This window comes from Halichoerus grypus, chromosome 13 (genome assembly GCF_964656455.1).
Source record: "Halichoerus grypus chromosome 13, mHalGry1.hap1.1, whole genome shotgun sequence".
NCBI classification, from domain to species: Eukaryota; Metazoa; Chordata; class Mammalia; order Carnivora; family Phocidae; genus Halichoerus; species Halichoerus grypus.
Window position 1 is genome coordinate 63215100 of NC_135724.1, and position 14349 is coordinate 63229448.

Consider the following 14349-nt stretch of genomic DNA (forward strand, 5'->3'; position numbering starts at 1 on the left):
ATTAATTCTTTCAAAGAACCAACTTCTATTTTCGTTGATCTGATCTACTGTGTTTCTGGTTTCTAATTCATTGATTTCTGCTCTAATTTTAATTATTTCTCTTCTAGTGCGTGGCTTAGGCGTCGTTTGTTGCTTTTTCTCCAGTTCTTTAAGGTGTAGAGTTAGTTGGTGAATTCGGGATTTTTCTATTTTTTTGAGTGAGGCTTGGATGGCTATGTATTTCCCCCTTAGGACTGCCTTTGCAATATCCCATAGGTTTTGGACCGATGTGTTTTCGTTCTCATTGATTTCCATGAATTGTTTAAGTTCTTCTTTGATTTCCTGGTTGACCCAAACATTCTTGAGCAGAGTGGTCTTTAACTTCCAAGTGTTTGAATTTCTGCCAAATTTTTTCTTGTGATTGAGTTCCAGTTTTCGAGCATTGTGGTCTGAGAATATGCAGGGAATAATCTCAATCTTTCGGTATCGGTTGAGACCTGATTTGTGACCCAGTATGTGGTCTGTTCTGGAAAAAGTTCCATGTGCGCTCGAGAAGAATGAGTATTCTGTTGTTTTAGGGTGGAATGTTCTGTAAATATCTATGAGGTCCATCTGGTCCAATGTATCATTCAAAGCTCTTGTTTCCTTGTTGATTTTCTGCTTAGATGATCTGTCCATTGCTGAGAGTGGAGTATTGAGGTCTCCTACAATTAACGTATTGTTATCCATATGACTCTTTATTTTGGTTAACAGTTGGCTTATGTAGATGGCTGCTCCCATGTTGGGGGCATAGATATTTACAATTATTAGATCTTCTTGTTGGATAGACCCTTTAAGAATGATATAGTGTCCTTCTGTGTCTCTTATTACAGACTTTAGTTTAAAATCTAATTTGTCTGATATAAGAATTGCTACCCCAGCTTTCTTTTGAGGTCCGCTGGCATGGAAGACAGATCTCCATCCCTTCACTTTCAGTCTGGATGTATCTTTAGGTTCAAAATGAGTCTCTTGTAGACAGCATATGGATGGGTCCTGTCTTTTTATCCAATCTGCAACCCTGTGCCGTTTTATGGGAGCGTTTAGGCCATTCACATTGAGAGTGATTATTGAAAGATATCAATTAATTGTCATCATGTTGCCTGTGAAGATGTTGTTTTTATAGATTGTCCCTTTAAATTTCTGTTGTATATCACTCTTGGGGTCTTTCTCCTTTTATAGAACCCCCTTAATATTTCTTGCAGGGCCGGCTTAGTGGTCACATACTCTTTCAGCTTCTGCCGGTCATGGAAGCTCTGCATCTCTCCATCCATTCTAAATGAAAGCCTTGCCGGATAAAGTATTCTTGGCTGCATGTTATTCTCCTTTAGTACCCTGAATATGTCTTGCCAGGCCTTTCTGGCTTGCCAGGTCTCTGTGGATAGGTCTGATGTTATTCTGATGTTCCTCCCTCTGTACGTAAGGAATCTCTTCCCCCTAACTGCCCTTAAGATGGTTTCCTTGGGGGCGCCTGGGTGGCTCAGTTGGTTAAACGACTGCCTTCGGCTCAGGTCATGATCCTGGAGTCCCAGGATCGAGTCCCGCATCGGGCTCCCTGCTCAGCAGGAAGTCTGCTTCTCTCTCTGACCCTCCCCCCTTTCATGTGCTCTCTCTCTCTCTCTCTCTCATTCTCTCTCAAATAAATAAATAAAATCTTAAAAAAAAAAAAAAGATGGTTTCCTGGGTTCTAAGATTTGCAAGTTTTACTATTACATGCTGGGGTGTTGGCCTGTTTTCCTTGATCTTGGGAGGGGTCCTCTCTGCCTCTAGGACTCGAATGTTTGTTTCATTCCCCAGATTAGGGAAGTTGTCAGCTATGATTTGCTCAAATACATCTTCTAGTCCTCTCTCTCTCTCCACTCCCTCCGGGATTCCAATTATTCTGACATTGGAACGCTTCATGGTGTCACTTATTTCTCTGATTCTATTTTCATGGATTCTGAGTTGTTTTTCCCTGGCCTCCTCTTTTCCCTTTTTATCTATTATATTGTCTTCCAGGTTGCTTATTCTCTCTTCTGTCTCAGTTACCCTAGCTGTTAGATTATCTAGATTGGATTGGATCTCATTGATAGCATTTTTAAGTTCTGCCAATTCCCCTTTTATTTCTGCCCTTAGAGACTCTATGTTGCCATTAATTGATTTCTCCATTCTAGCCATTGTCTTCACAATTGCTAGCCTGAATTCCATCTCCGACATCTTGGTTATATCTGCATCCATTTGTAAATCTGCAGCATAAGTCATAATCTCTGAGTCTTTTCTATTTTGGGGGCTCCTCCTAGTCATTCTGTTGATGGGTGTTTGAGGGAATGTATAGAGTCCAAATTATTGACCAGAACCCAAGCAAGATGCACCTGTTTTCTTGGGACCTTAGGGTTGCTGGCCTCTTGTTTTCCCAGCCTGTCTTCTGCGGGAGGGGCCTGCCGCGCTGTTACTCAGGCAACCCTGTTTGGGCGGAGTTGCCCTGCGCCCCTGTGGCGGGGGATGGGCTCAGTGGGAATCAGTTTTTGGGGCTTTTGTTCTCTGGCGGCTTTCCCTGGCGGCTTCCCACATCTCTTCCGTGAGTCAGAGCAGAAGAGAGAATGTTTCCAACCCTCTGCCTCAGAGCAGAGAGACCTCAGTCTGTTCTTCAGTGAGCTAGCCAGGCCGCACTGTCTCCGTTTCTGTCCGTGCTGCTATAAATTGCAGCGTCCTGGGTTGTGTGCCCCTCCGCAGCGCTCCCAGTCCTGCCTCCACGTCGGGGCACGTCTCTGCCCTTTGTGCTTCTAAAACCGCCAGCCGCTCCCAGTTCGCGCGCGCATGCGCGCGCGCAACCCCGCCGCTCCAGGTTTCCACCCCAGGGGCTACAGTTCGTGGGTGCAACCCCGCTGCTCCGGGTTTCCACCCTGGGGGCTTCCCTCAAGTCCTTTCCCCACTGCTACCGGTCTGCGAGTCTGTGCCCCGTCCGCAGCGCGCGAGGCTGTCGCTCACCGGCGGTGTAGGATCCCCACGTCCAGGCACCCTCCCGCTGCCGTTTATCCTCCGATATCTGCCCGCGGAATCACGCTCCCCAATTCATACCTCAAAACCAACCGCCTACGATATTCTGTTTGTAGAGATCCAGATCTTCTTACATCTCAGGCTGGTTTCATGGGTGCTCAGAGTGGTCTAGTGGATATCCAGTTCAATTCCCGGGGACCAGTTGAAATAGGGTCCCCTACTCCTCCGCCATCTTCCTCCCCCCAGTTTGGAAGTATTACACAAAGATGTCCCTACCAGGAGACGAGCTTTACAGCGGCCATTCTGGAGGCCAGCAACCACAGCAGGGTTGTGCTGGTGCTGGCTGGGTACAGCTTGGGGCCAAAGCTGAACCTGGGATTCAAGTCAAGAAGGGTGAAATTGTTCGAGCACTGTGTCAAGGCTGGACCAGACCCTCCTTCCCCTCTCGTGAGGAGGGACCAGCATCAGGATCACTGGGCCTGAGAGCAGGGCTGAGGATTTCCCTACCCCTGCCCCTGTCCCTCCTTGCAACCTCAGGTTAGGGGCAGCAGGGGCAGGAAGCCTGGTAAAACCCACCACCACTAGTATTCTTAGGGCAGGAGGTGCATGAGCCTTTTCTGCAAAGGTGGATATGGACCGGGACCCACCCGAATCCACCTGGAGACGTGGACGAACTGACAGAATCATTCCACATTCCTGGGCACCATCTTCTGGACACCCCTGCAATTAGACACACGCGCTGCCGTCCAGTCTGACACCGGAACTACACTTCCCAGAAAGCTGTGCTACAAGCTCCTCTTGGTCGGTGGTCAGAGCATCTGGGAAATGGAGTCCGCTGTCTGCGCAGCGCAAAGCCTCCCGGGAGTTGTAGTTCGCGCTAAGTCCGCGCAGGCGCACCTTCCCACGGCTGTTTTTGGGCTGCTCTTTTGTGGCTGTCGCTGGGCTCTTTTGGGAGGGCGGTCAGCCCCGGGACCTGTCTTGGAGGCCGGGCTCCGCGCCCTCTAGTTCACAGCAGCTGAGCCCGAAGCCGGCCTGAGTGTGTGGGGCCCGAGTGATGGGGTGTGGGGCGCTTGCTGAGCCTGCCTGACCCCGACCTTGAGGGGGGGCGCAGGGGGCTCCGCGTGCGTGATTGTGCAGCCGGGACTGCGTGTGCGACCCCCCGGGGCTCCCCTGCAGGCTGTCGCTGAGCCCCAGGAGGCTGCAGAGCTGCCCACGCCTCCGGGGAATGCTGCCGAGTGGCGGCGCCATGGAGACCCCTGCCTGGAAGCCCCAGGAGACAGGTACAGCGTCACTCTCTGTCTGTGGATTTGTATTGGAAGGGACTGAAGGTGAATTTTCCTGCTGTGAAATTCTATACGGAAAACCCAGAAATGAGAGCTGTATGAACGTTGATGAATCTTACCTACCCAAAGTTAAGCAAAAGAGTAACACACAAAACGATTATGTTTATGCCAAGGTCAAACACTGGCAAAATAGAAACTGTTGTTTATGGTGCAAGGTTGTGGTAAAACTGTAAAGTTAAGCAGGAAGGTATTACTGTAAAAGCCAGAAGCGTGTTTAGCTGGGGAGTGTAGGGAGGTGAGGGAGAGAGATGATAAGAGAAATAGACAAGGCAGGGGCTGTTTCGGGGACACCATTAGTATTTATTTCATGACCTGTGTCAAGAATTCCATGGATGTTCTCTATACAACTGTCCGGTCCAGTGTAAGGTTCTTGCACGCACTGTATGTGTGTTTCACAATCAAAATCTTTTAAAGATAACCACACACCCATTAGGATGGCTATTATAAAACAAAAACACCCAAAAAATAACACGTTAGTGTGGATGTGGAGAAATTGGGACCTTTACACTGTTGGTGAGAATGTAAAATGGTGCAGCCACTGTGGAAAACAGTATGGAAGTTCTTTAACTTTTCTTAAAAAAATTAAAACTAGAACCACCATATAATCTCTGGGTATGTATCCGAAAGAATTGAAATCAGGATCTGAAAGAGATACTTGCACACCAGGTTTATAGCAGCACCAGTCACAATAGCAAGAGGTGGAAGCAACCCGTGCGTCCAGCCACAAATGAACGGCCAAGCAAACCGGTATATCCATACAAGGCACGATGGTGTTCAGCCTTAAAAAAGGAAGTTTTGACACATGGTACGACATGGATGAAGCTCCAAGACATTATGCTAACTGAAATAAGCCCCATCTCAACAAATACTGTATGAGTCCACTTATATAAAGTCCTTAGAGTAGTCAAATTCATAGTGGAATGGTGGTTGTCAGGGGCCGGAGGAGGGTGTGCGGAAAGCTGTTGTTAAACGGGTGCAGAGTTTCAGTTTTGCGAGATGAAAAGTTCTGGAGATTGGTTGCACAGCAATGTGAATATACTTAACACTACTGAACTGTACTTAGAAATGGTTAAAATGGTGAATTTTTCTGTTACGCGTATCTTTACCACGATTTTTAAAAATTTAAAAAACATTAGTAAAATAATGATTAAGGTGTTAGTGCGAACAAAAGTTGAAAAGACCCTGGGAGCCCACAGAACACTGGGTCGCCTGGGCCTTTTCATGCCCTGATGGGTCTCCTTTCTTGAGTTGGGGTTCTGACAGGCTCCCCTGGTCCAGGAAGGGCATCTCTGAGAAGCCTGCTCCTAACACCCCTGCCTGGGGTTTCTCTTCCTTCTGCCTGGGGTGCTTGAGTCAGGAGCTCAGAGTCAGAAGTTCTTCCAGGTATTTGGAGCAGTGGTCCAAAACGTGGATAACAGGAGACCATCTAGCTATGCATCCGTCCCCTGAGCACTTGTGTGGGGCCCTGTGTTGGGGGGCCTGCCCTCAGGGCCGTGGTCCTGAGTGACCAATGGGAGAAGCGGCTGGGGCTGGGCCTGGCATACAGTAGGCCCACAGGCAGAGGGAATAGCCTGTGCATATCCAAAGACAGTGACAGTGTCTGGGCAACTACATAGGCCATGAGGAGGGTCTCATGAGTCATGCTGAGACTATCTCTGCTTTATTGTAAAGAATCATCCAGTACAAGTAATGCACACGTGCTGGGGAAGTGTTGGAAAATCCAAACAAGCACGATAAATATTAACCCCCCAAGTCCCAGACAGAGCTCCTCTTACCTTTTTGGCAAACATTCCTGTGGGCTTTCCCAGTCTGATTATGCTAATTATCTCAGTAATTACGTAATGTAATACTTTGAGATTGGTAAGTCCAGTGGCATATTCATTCACATAGGATCAATACTAAGCAAGGATCGAAAATGATCTCAGATGTAAGGTTGGTAGTTACCAATTTGAAAGTATGATCTCTCCCTGTTAATAAAACCCTCTTGTCCCACTTTCCAGCAACCACCCTGTTCCTCTTTTTTGCCTTTATACCAGAACTCCTCCAAAAAGTTGTTTCTGTCTGCTGTCCCTAACTGCTCTTCTCCAGGTCGTCTTGAACCCACTCTAAGCAGGCTTACACCCCTACAGTGGTACCCCAACTGTCCATGTCAAGTTCTCCAGCGAATGCTGTGTTGCTTCATCTGCAGCACTGTCTTCTCTGGGCGGGGGGACAGCGCCCCTCCTGGCTCTCCTGCTGCCTCTCCAGGAACTCCGCAGTCTCCACTGCTGGGTCCTCGTCTCCCCCTAAGATGAGAGACCTCTCTCCCCAAGACTAGAGGGCCTCAGGGCTGGATCTTCAGAAGCCTCCCCTCTTCTCTAGCTGCCCTCACTTTGGAGAAACGTCATCCAGCCTTGTGGCTTTCACTGCCACCCATGGGCTGCTGATGCCCACATTTGTATCTCCCGCTTAGATGTCTGTTCTGAGCTCCGGGCTCACTACCTGACTGCCCACTCGGCGTTTCCATTTGGATAGCTAATGCCCTGGGACTTAACATGTCTAAAAGGACTCCTGCGCTGTGCACAGACCTCCCCCTCCCCCTGCACTCTTTCCCATCTTAGCAGTTGATCGTTCCTTTCTTCCAGTTGCTCAGTCCAAAAATCGTGGAGTACTTCTTGACTCTGCCTTGTCTCTCACATCCCACATTTGATTCCTTCACCAACCCCGTCAAACTCTTTCTTCACAAGGTATCCAGACTCTGTCCCCTCTCAGCTTCTCCCCTGCCCGATGCCATCTCTCCATGGATTGTTGGAATAGCCCCTCCCTGGTCTCCCTGCTTCTACTGGTTCTGCTCTAGCAGCTGGATGATCCTGTTCCAGAATGAGCCTCACCATGGCCTGTGAGGTCCTGTGCCATCTGGTCTCCGGTTCTGAGTTCCAGCCTCATCTGGGGTCACTCCCTCCCTCCCTCTGCTCCAGCCACATCCGCCTCTCTGCTGTATCTGGAACTCACTAGGCATGCTTCCACATGATAGTCCCTCTGCCAGGAACACTTTTCTCCCAGATACCCATGTACCCAAGTGGTTTGTCTCGTCACTTTTTTTTTTTTTAAGATTTATTTATTTTAGAAAGAAAGCATGAATGGGGGGAGAGGGAGAGAGAGAATCTCAAGCAGACTCTAGAGCCCATGACCCTGAGATCATGACCTGAGCTGAAACCAAGAGTCGGATGCTTAACTGACTGAGCCACCCAGGTGCCCCATGGAGCTAGTTTCTTTTTAATCAACTTAATGCCATATAACTTAGATACAATAAAATGGGATGTGATGCAATGTGGCATATAAATCTGTGTACCTACCACCCCAATTAAGACAGGGAACATTTTTTAACATCCCAAGAAGTTCCTTTATGCCTCTCTCTAGTCAATTTCTAGTTTTTCTCACTTCAGCAACCACTGGGCTGATTTCTGTCATCATAGAACTTGCTTTAGAACTTCACAGATTGTGTGTCAACTATACTTCAATTAAAAAGAAAAAAAAGAAAAAGGGGGGCACCTGGGTGGCTCAGTCGGTTAAGCAGCTGCCTTCGGCTCAGGTCATGATCCCAGGGTCCTGGGATCGAGTCCTGCATCAGGCTCCCTGCTCGGCGGGAAGCCTGCTTCCCCCTCTCCCACTCTCCCTGCTTGTGTTCCCTCTCTCGCTGTGTCTCTCTCTGTCAAATAAATAAATAAAATCTTAAAAAAAAAAAAAAAGAAAGAAAACAAAGTTCATGAAATTCAACCATATTATATGTACCATTTTTCATCTGGCTTTTTAAAAATTTTCATTGAATTAAATGTCTCAGATTCTTCCATATCCCATGTGTATTAGCAGTTCATTCATTTTTATTGCTCTGTTACTCCTTGTATGAACATACCACTGTTTGTTTATTTTGTTTCTTTTCTTTTTTTTTTTTTTTTTAAGATTTTATTTATTTGAGAGACAGACACACAGCATGAGCAGGAACACAAGCAGGGGGAGGGGGAGAGGGAGAAGCAGGCTTCCCACATAGCAGGGAGCCCAATGCAAGGCTCGATCCCAGGACCCTGGGATCATGACCTGAGCCGAAGGCAGATGCTTAATGACTGAGCCACCCAGGCGCCCCGAACATACCACCGTTTGTATATTCGTTCACCTGTCAGTGGGCATTTGAGTAGCTTCTAGTTTTTAGCTTTTATGAGTAAAGCTGCTGTGGTCATTTGTGTACAAGCCTTTCTGTGGACATATATTTTATTTCTCTTGGGCAAACAGCTAGTAGTGGAACGGCTGGTGGCTCATATGATAGTTACATGTTTAACTTTGTAAAAAACTCTGAAACTTCCAAAGTGGCTGATCCAGTTTACATTCCCACTAACAATGTGCAAGAGTTGTGTTTGCTCCAGATCTTTGCCAACACTTGGTATTGTCAGTCTTTTTAATCTTAGCCCTTCTAATGGTATGGTGCTGACTCACGAAGTCTTTCATTTGGATTTTCTTGATGGCTATGATGGTGAGCATATTTTCATATGCTTTTCATCATTTTTATATCTCATTTTATGAAGGCCTAAGTCCCTTGCCCATTTTTTAATTTTTTTATTTTTAATTTTTTTAAATTTTATTTTATTTTATTATGTTATGTTAGTCAGCATACAATACATCATTAATTTTTGATGTGGTGATCCACGATTCATTGTTTTCGTATAATACCCAGTGCTCCATGCAGTACGTGCCCTCCTTAATACCCATCACTGGGCTAACCCATCTCCCCTCCTCCTCCCCTCTAAAACCCTGTTTGTTTCTCAGAGTCCATAGTCTCTCATGGTTTGTCTCCCCCTCCGGTTTCCCCCTCTTCATTTTTCTTTCCTTCTCCTAATGTTCAATGCTATTCCTTATGTTCCACAAATAAGTGAAACCATATGATAACTGACTTTCTCTGCTTGGCTTATTTCACTTAGCATAATCTCCTTCAGTCCCATCCATGTTGATGTAAAAGTTGGGTATTCATCCTTTCTGATGGCTGAGTAATATTCCATTGTATATATGGACCACATCTTCTTTATCCATTCATCTGTTGAAGGGCATCTCAGCTCTTTCCACAGTTTGGCTATTGCGGACATTGCTGCTATGAACATTGGGGTGCATATGGCCCTTCTTTTCACTACATCTGTGTCTTTGGAGTAAATACCCAGTAGTGCAATTGCTGGGTCATAGGGTAGCTCTATTTTTATTTTTTGAGGCACCTCCGCACTGTTTTCAAAGTGGCTGTACCAACTTGCATTCCCACCAACAGTGTAAGAGGGTTCCCCTTTCTCCACAACCTCTCCAACATTTGTTGTTTCTTGCCTTGTCAATTTTTGCCATTCTAACTGGTGTAAGGTGGTATCTCAATGTGGTTTTGATGATGAACCTTTTTTCATGTGTCTGTTAGCCATTTGTATGTCTTCTTCGGAGAAGAGCCTATTTATGTCTTCTGCCCATTTTTTGACTTGATTATTTGTTTTTTGGGTGCTGAGTTTGAGAAGTTCTTTATAGATCTTGGATATCAGCACTTTGTCTATAGTGTCATTTGCAAATATCTTCTCCCATTCTGTGGGTTGCCTCTTTGTTTTGTTGACTGTTTCCTTTGCTGTGCAGAAGATTTTTATCTTGATGAGGTCCCAAAAGTTCATTTTTGCTTTTGTTTCACTAGCCTTTGGAGATGTATCTTGAAAGAAGTTGCTGTGGGCGATGTCAAAGAGGTTACTGCCTATGTTCTCCTCTAGGATTTTGATGGATTCCTGTCTCACATTGAGGTCTTTCATCCATTTTGAGTTTATCTTTGTGTATGGTATAAGAGAATGGTCGAGTTTCATTCTTTTATACCTAGCTGTCCAATTTTCATCTTCTGTTCCACACGTCTTACAAGGGAAAATGTGTTAGTGATGCGAATATGTATTAGTATTAATAGACATTCTGTTTTACATTTTAGAGGCTCCATGGGCACCGTGTGTAAGGAAAGGGCAGAGTTCCAGCGGGGCCCCATTTCATGCCCGAATCCCCGGGAATGTGTTCTACTGCTGTCACCAGTGAAGGGATTAACCACCTCCGGACACGTGTCACCACTTGGAACCTAGGGCCCCAGGATTTTGTCCCCCCCCCCCATGTGTCTCTGTCACTGAGCTTAGCGCCACTAGCATACACCTGACAGGAAGCCGCACAGAAGCTTCTCGATGAAGAGGACCAGAGAGAAGGGCCCAGGGCTTTCCGTCTCAGTTCCTCGTTGTCTGAGACGCTGTGGGTGACGGTAGCTGCTCCCACCGCCCTGAGCTGTAGTCCAGTGATAGTCCGCCTCGGCCTCAGCCTGCAGCCCCGAGATGCGCAGAAGCCCCGCATTGGCCGAGGCGTCTTTGGAGCCCGAGAGGCGGCCGGGGACCCCGGAGCCCTGGTGCTTACTGGAGTCTGAGGAGTAGTACAGCAGACCCTGGGGAGGGCTCGCTGGCTGCTGCTGGATCCGGTAGATGTTCGAGCCGCCAACACTGATGTTCCTGCTCAGGGTGCAGGTGAGTCTGGCCGTCGTTCCCGGAGCTGCAGAGAGGGGGCGGCCGGGTCAGCACGGGCTGGGACAGGGAGCCTGCAAACACACACATCAGAATGAAGAGAAGGGATCGGGTGCGTGTGCATGAGGAGCTGAGCCAGAGGGATCTGACTCAGGCTGGGGGGCCGCCCTCGGGCACTGGGGCCTGTCCCCACCTGTGCAGTGAGGAGTGCAAGGAGGACAGGGCTCTGGACCATGGTGACACAGCTCCTTCTTAGGCCACAGAGCTGGGGCTGGGCTGCCCCTGGACCTGTCTTATCCCCTGTCCAAGGGCCTCACCGAGGAGGGGCTGCTCATGCAAATGTGACCCACCCCTGCTTCTCCCTGCTGTGCACTCCCGGGTCTGTGGCCCCTTGACAGGGTGAATTCCTGATGCACTAGTTTCTCCCTGGTGGGCCTGGAGGAAGCAGCTGCTGGGACCACACACAGGCCCAGGTCTAGGGACTGGTCCAGGTCCAGAGAGGACACGACTGCCCAGTTCCCACTGAAAGCAAGGGGCCCCACCCTAGGGCCTCCTGTCGGTGGAGGACTGCCCAGCTGGGAGCCCTAGCCTGCACAGACACCCAGATACCGCCTCCCCGCACCCCCCGCTGGTCTCTCAGCAAATATGTCCTTCTTTCCCACTGCTGGCAAGCCTCTCCTTCACCTGCTTCTCTGATTCCTGTTCCCACCAGGTGACAGTGACCCTCCAAGGAAGGACAGAGGTCCTGGTGTGCTGTCCCTGATCAGGCTTCCTCCGTGGACGGGGGTCTAGCGGGAGGTACATGAGCAGTCCTGACCCAGCAGAGCCTGTGAACCACTGTGGAGCTGAGGACAAGACACGGGGAACAGAGAGCAGAGGGCATCTGTCCCCGTGGGAGGGTCTCAGAGGAGGTGGGCTGGCTCTGGGAGCTGAATGTGAACAGGAGCTTGCGGAGGGGACACACACCTTCAGAGAGGAGGACACAGAAGGTGGGAATGCTGGGTCTTTCTTGAGCAGGACTGACAGGACAGAGTAAACCCTGATGAGGCTCCTGGAGGTTTGTAGACAGAGCAGGGTCTGAGTGTCTAGCAGCGACCAGTGCAGGGACATCCTGTGACTGCCCCTCCATTTGCTGTGAGATTCTTAATCCCAGCTGTGCCTGTCCTCACTGTTGCTCATTAGAGAATTAGCTCCATGGGAAGTCCTAGGACAGAATTTGGGACAGGGAGACCTAGAAGGGGCCATTGGAGGGGAGAGTGACCAGAGGAAGATGACAGCCAAGGAAATAGGGAAGGGTGAAGTGGCTTGTGTCCCGGTGGGACACAGGGAGATGAGTGACTGGGCCCTGGACTGTGGGAGAGGGAGGGATGGTCCAGAGTGCGTGCCAGGTGGATGGACGGGGATGCCTGGGGGGACACAGGTGAGGTCAGGGGGGAGAGCAGGTGGGGAGCTGGTGATGGGTCCGTTGTCCCCGTGTCACATAGAGACCATGGTATGACCTGTGCAGAGGTGCAGAAACACAGAGAACCAGGGCTGAAGGATGCCTTCCCTCCCCCATAGGGAGGATGTGTGTGTTACAGTAACCTGCCTGAGGGCTTAGTCTGCATCATTCATTCATTCATTCATTCACTCATTCACTCTTTAAACACACATTTAAGGAATATCCACAGGTGTCAGATCACTGTTCAACATAATATGAAATAAAATATGATTTTATATTCATTTCAGAATTTCTAGTACATTATCTGTTTCATATAATGTGCATGGTTTCTCTTGGCTTTCTCAGTGTCTGTGTTTGAGAGTCCAACTTCTATGCACAAAGGTTCCTACTCAATCACTCTGTGTCCATTTAGCACAAGATTCTTTGATACACTGGAGAAAAGTATGCAATTCTATATGCATCAAATTTGAAGATAAGGAGGATCTAAAACTTAAGGGAAAAAGGAAGAATTGGAGAGAATAATTGTCATATCTGAAAAAACAGTGTCAGCTTCTGTAAGTCACCATAAAATATAGAAATAAATGACCAATATCATATTCCTTAGGAATAGCAACTAAATATCATGACAGTTTGAGAACTAATGAATTCATTGTAGATTTCATCATGAATAAATTGGGGATTCACAGTAATCAGCCAGGCTCCCTGACCTTGAAGAGAGCCTTGAGCCCACCCTAGAACCTGTCTCAGGCGTTCTCAAGGCATCCCGGGTCAGAGGAATCCTTTCCTGCTGGCAAGGTCTGGAGCCAGTGGTGAGCACGAGGATTGGAAAACTGGATGTGGGAGAAGAACCGTGGGCCCAGGAGCCCCTCACAAAGTTGGAAGGAGCAGAGAGCCTCCCGCTTGCTCCTAACTCCTGGGGGCTCTAGGGAGATGCTGGTTTCCCAGGGGAGAGCTGCCTTTGGGCTGTGCTTTTCTTCTCTGAAGGACCATGCTGATGCACACTGCCCACCGGGGGCTCCAGTACCAAGGAGTCCCATCAGTGGGTCCATGTGTGAGCAGAGAAAGCTAGGGGTCCCCAGGGTGGGGGGGGAAGATGGAATATAGTTTTCCTGGCACAGGAGAAGTCATTTTAGGCCCCCAGCTATTTCCTACGATCTCTGCCCTTGTCGCTCTACTTTCCCAGCACACATCTTGCAGATCTTCCTGAGAGGTGCCAGAATTAAGAAGAAATGCAAAACAAAAACAAACACAAACACAAAAACACTTCAGTAGTTAAGGATTTTAAGGGAAGAAAAGGAATGCAAAAATGGACAGTCTCTAACAATCCAGGAAACAGTCTAACCACATCAGAGACACCCCCTGTGCTGTTTCCAAGGAAACCAGGCCTTGGACTCCTTGCCCCAGATAAGGAGCTCAAACCCTTTCCAGTTAATCCTGGCTCTGGGAGCAGATCCCTAGCCCCTTCCCCTTGTGGGACAGCCACCTCTGCTTCATTATAATGTGAAAGTCTCTGCACCAGGAGGCGCACTGGCCGCATTAACAGAGCAGAGGATGCCTGTATAGGCCTGTGCTCTCAGGACTCCTGACCGACCTTACGTCCACCTTGACATGGGATGACAAAGCTCCCTTCTGAATATTCATCCCAAATACGAAATGAAAAGAACCCACTCACTCCGGCTCTGGGAGTCAAGGCTTTGCAAGTTATTCCCTGTGATCTCCTTATTTGCTGCAAATACGGATGCTTTTGTGTGACTCCACACCTGGCTGGGTCTCTAAATTTAATTCAGGATGGAGCAAACTCATATTAGTTCCCAGACCACAGTAACTTCATTTTCCTCTCCCTCCCTCTGTATATAGCTTATAGTACTTAAATGTATAACTTATAATATATGATATGTATATGCAGCATGCAACTTATAACATACACATGATATAAGATTTATATATAATCTATGGTATTTTATATAATACATATTTATATTTACTAGAGTATATATAAAATGATATAAGTAATAATTCAATATAATATACTGTACACATTTAA

General features: G+C 47.9%; 1 long non-coding RNA gene across 1 annotated transcript in view; it reads left to right on the top strand.

The window, feature by feature from the left end:
* The first annotated feature begins 3832 nt into the window (after positions 1-3832).
* Positions 3833-14349, top strand: part of LOC144379896 (uncharacterized) — a 29777-nt gene continuing 19260 nt past the window's right edge. Inside the window, exons 1-3 of the long non-coding RNA XR_013443396.1 lie at positions 3833-4271; positions 10297-10867; positions 11577-11853. This is a non-coding gene — a long non-coding RNA (uncharacterized LOC144379896). The remainder of the gene's footprint in view (positions 4272-10296; positions 10868-11576; positions 11854-14349) is intronic.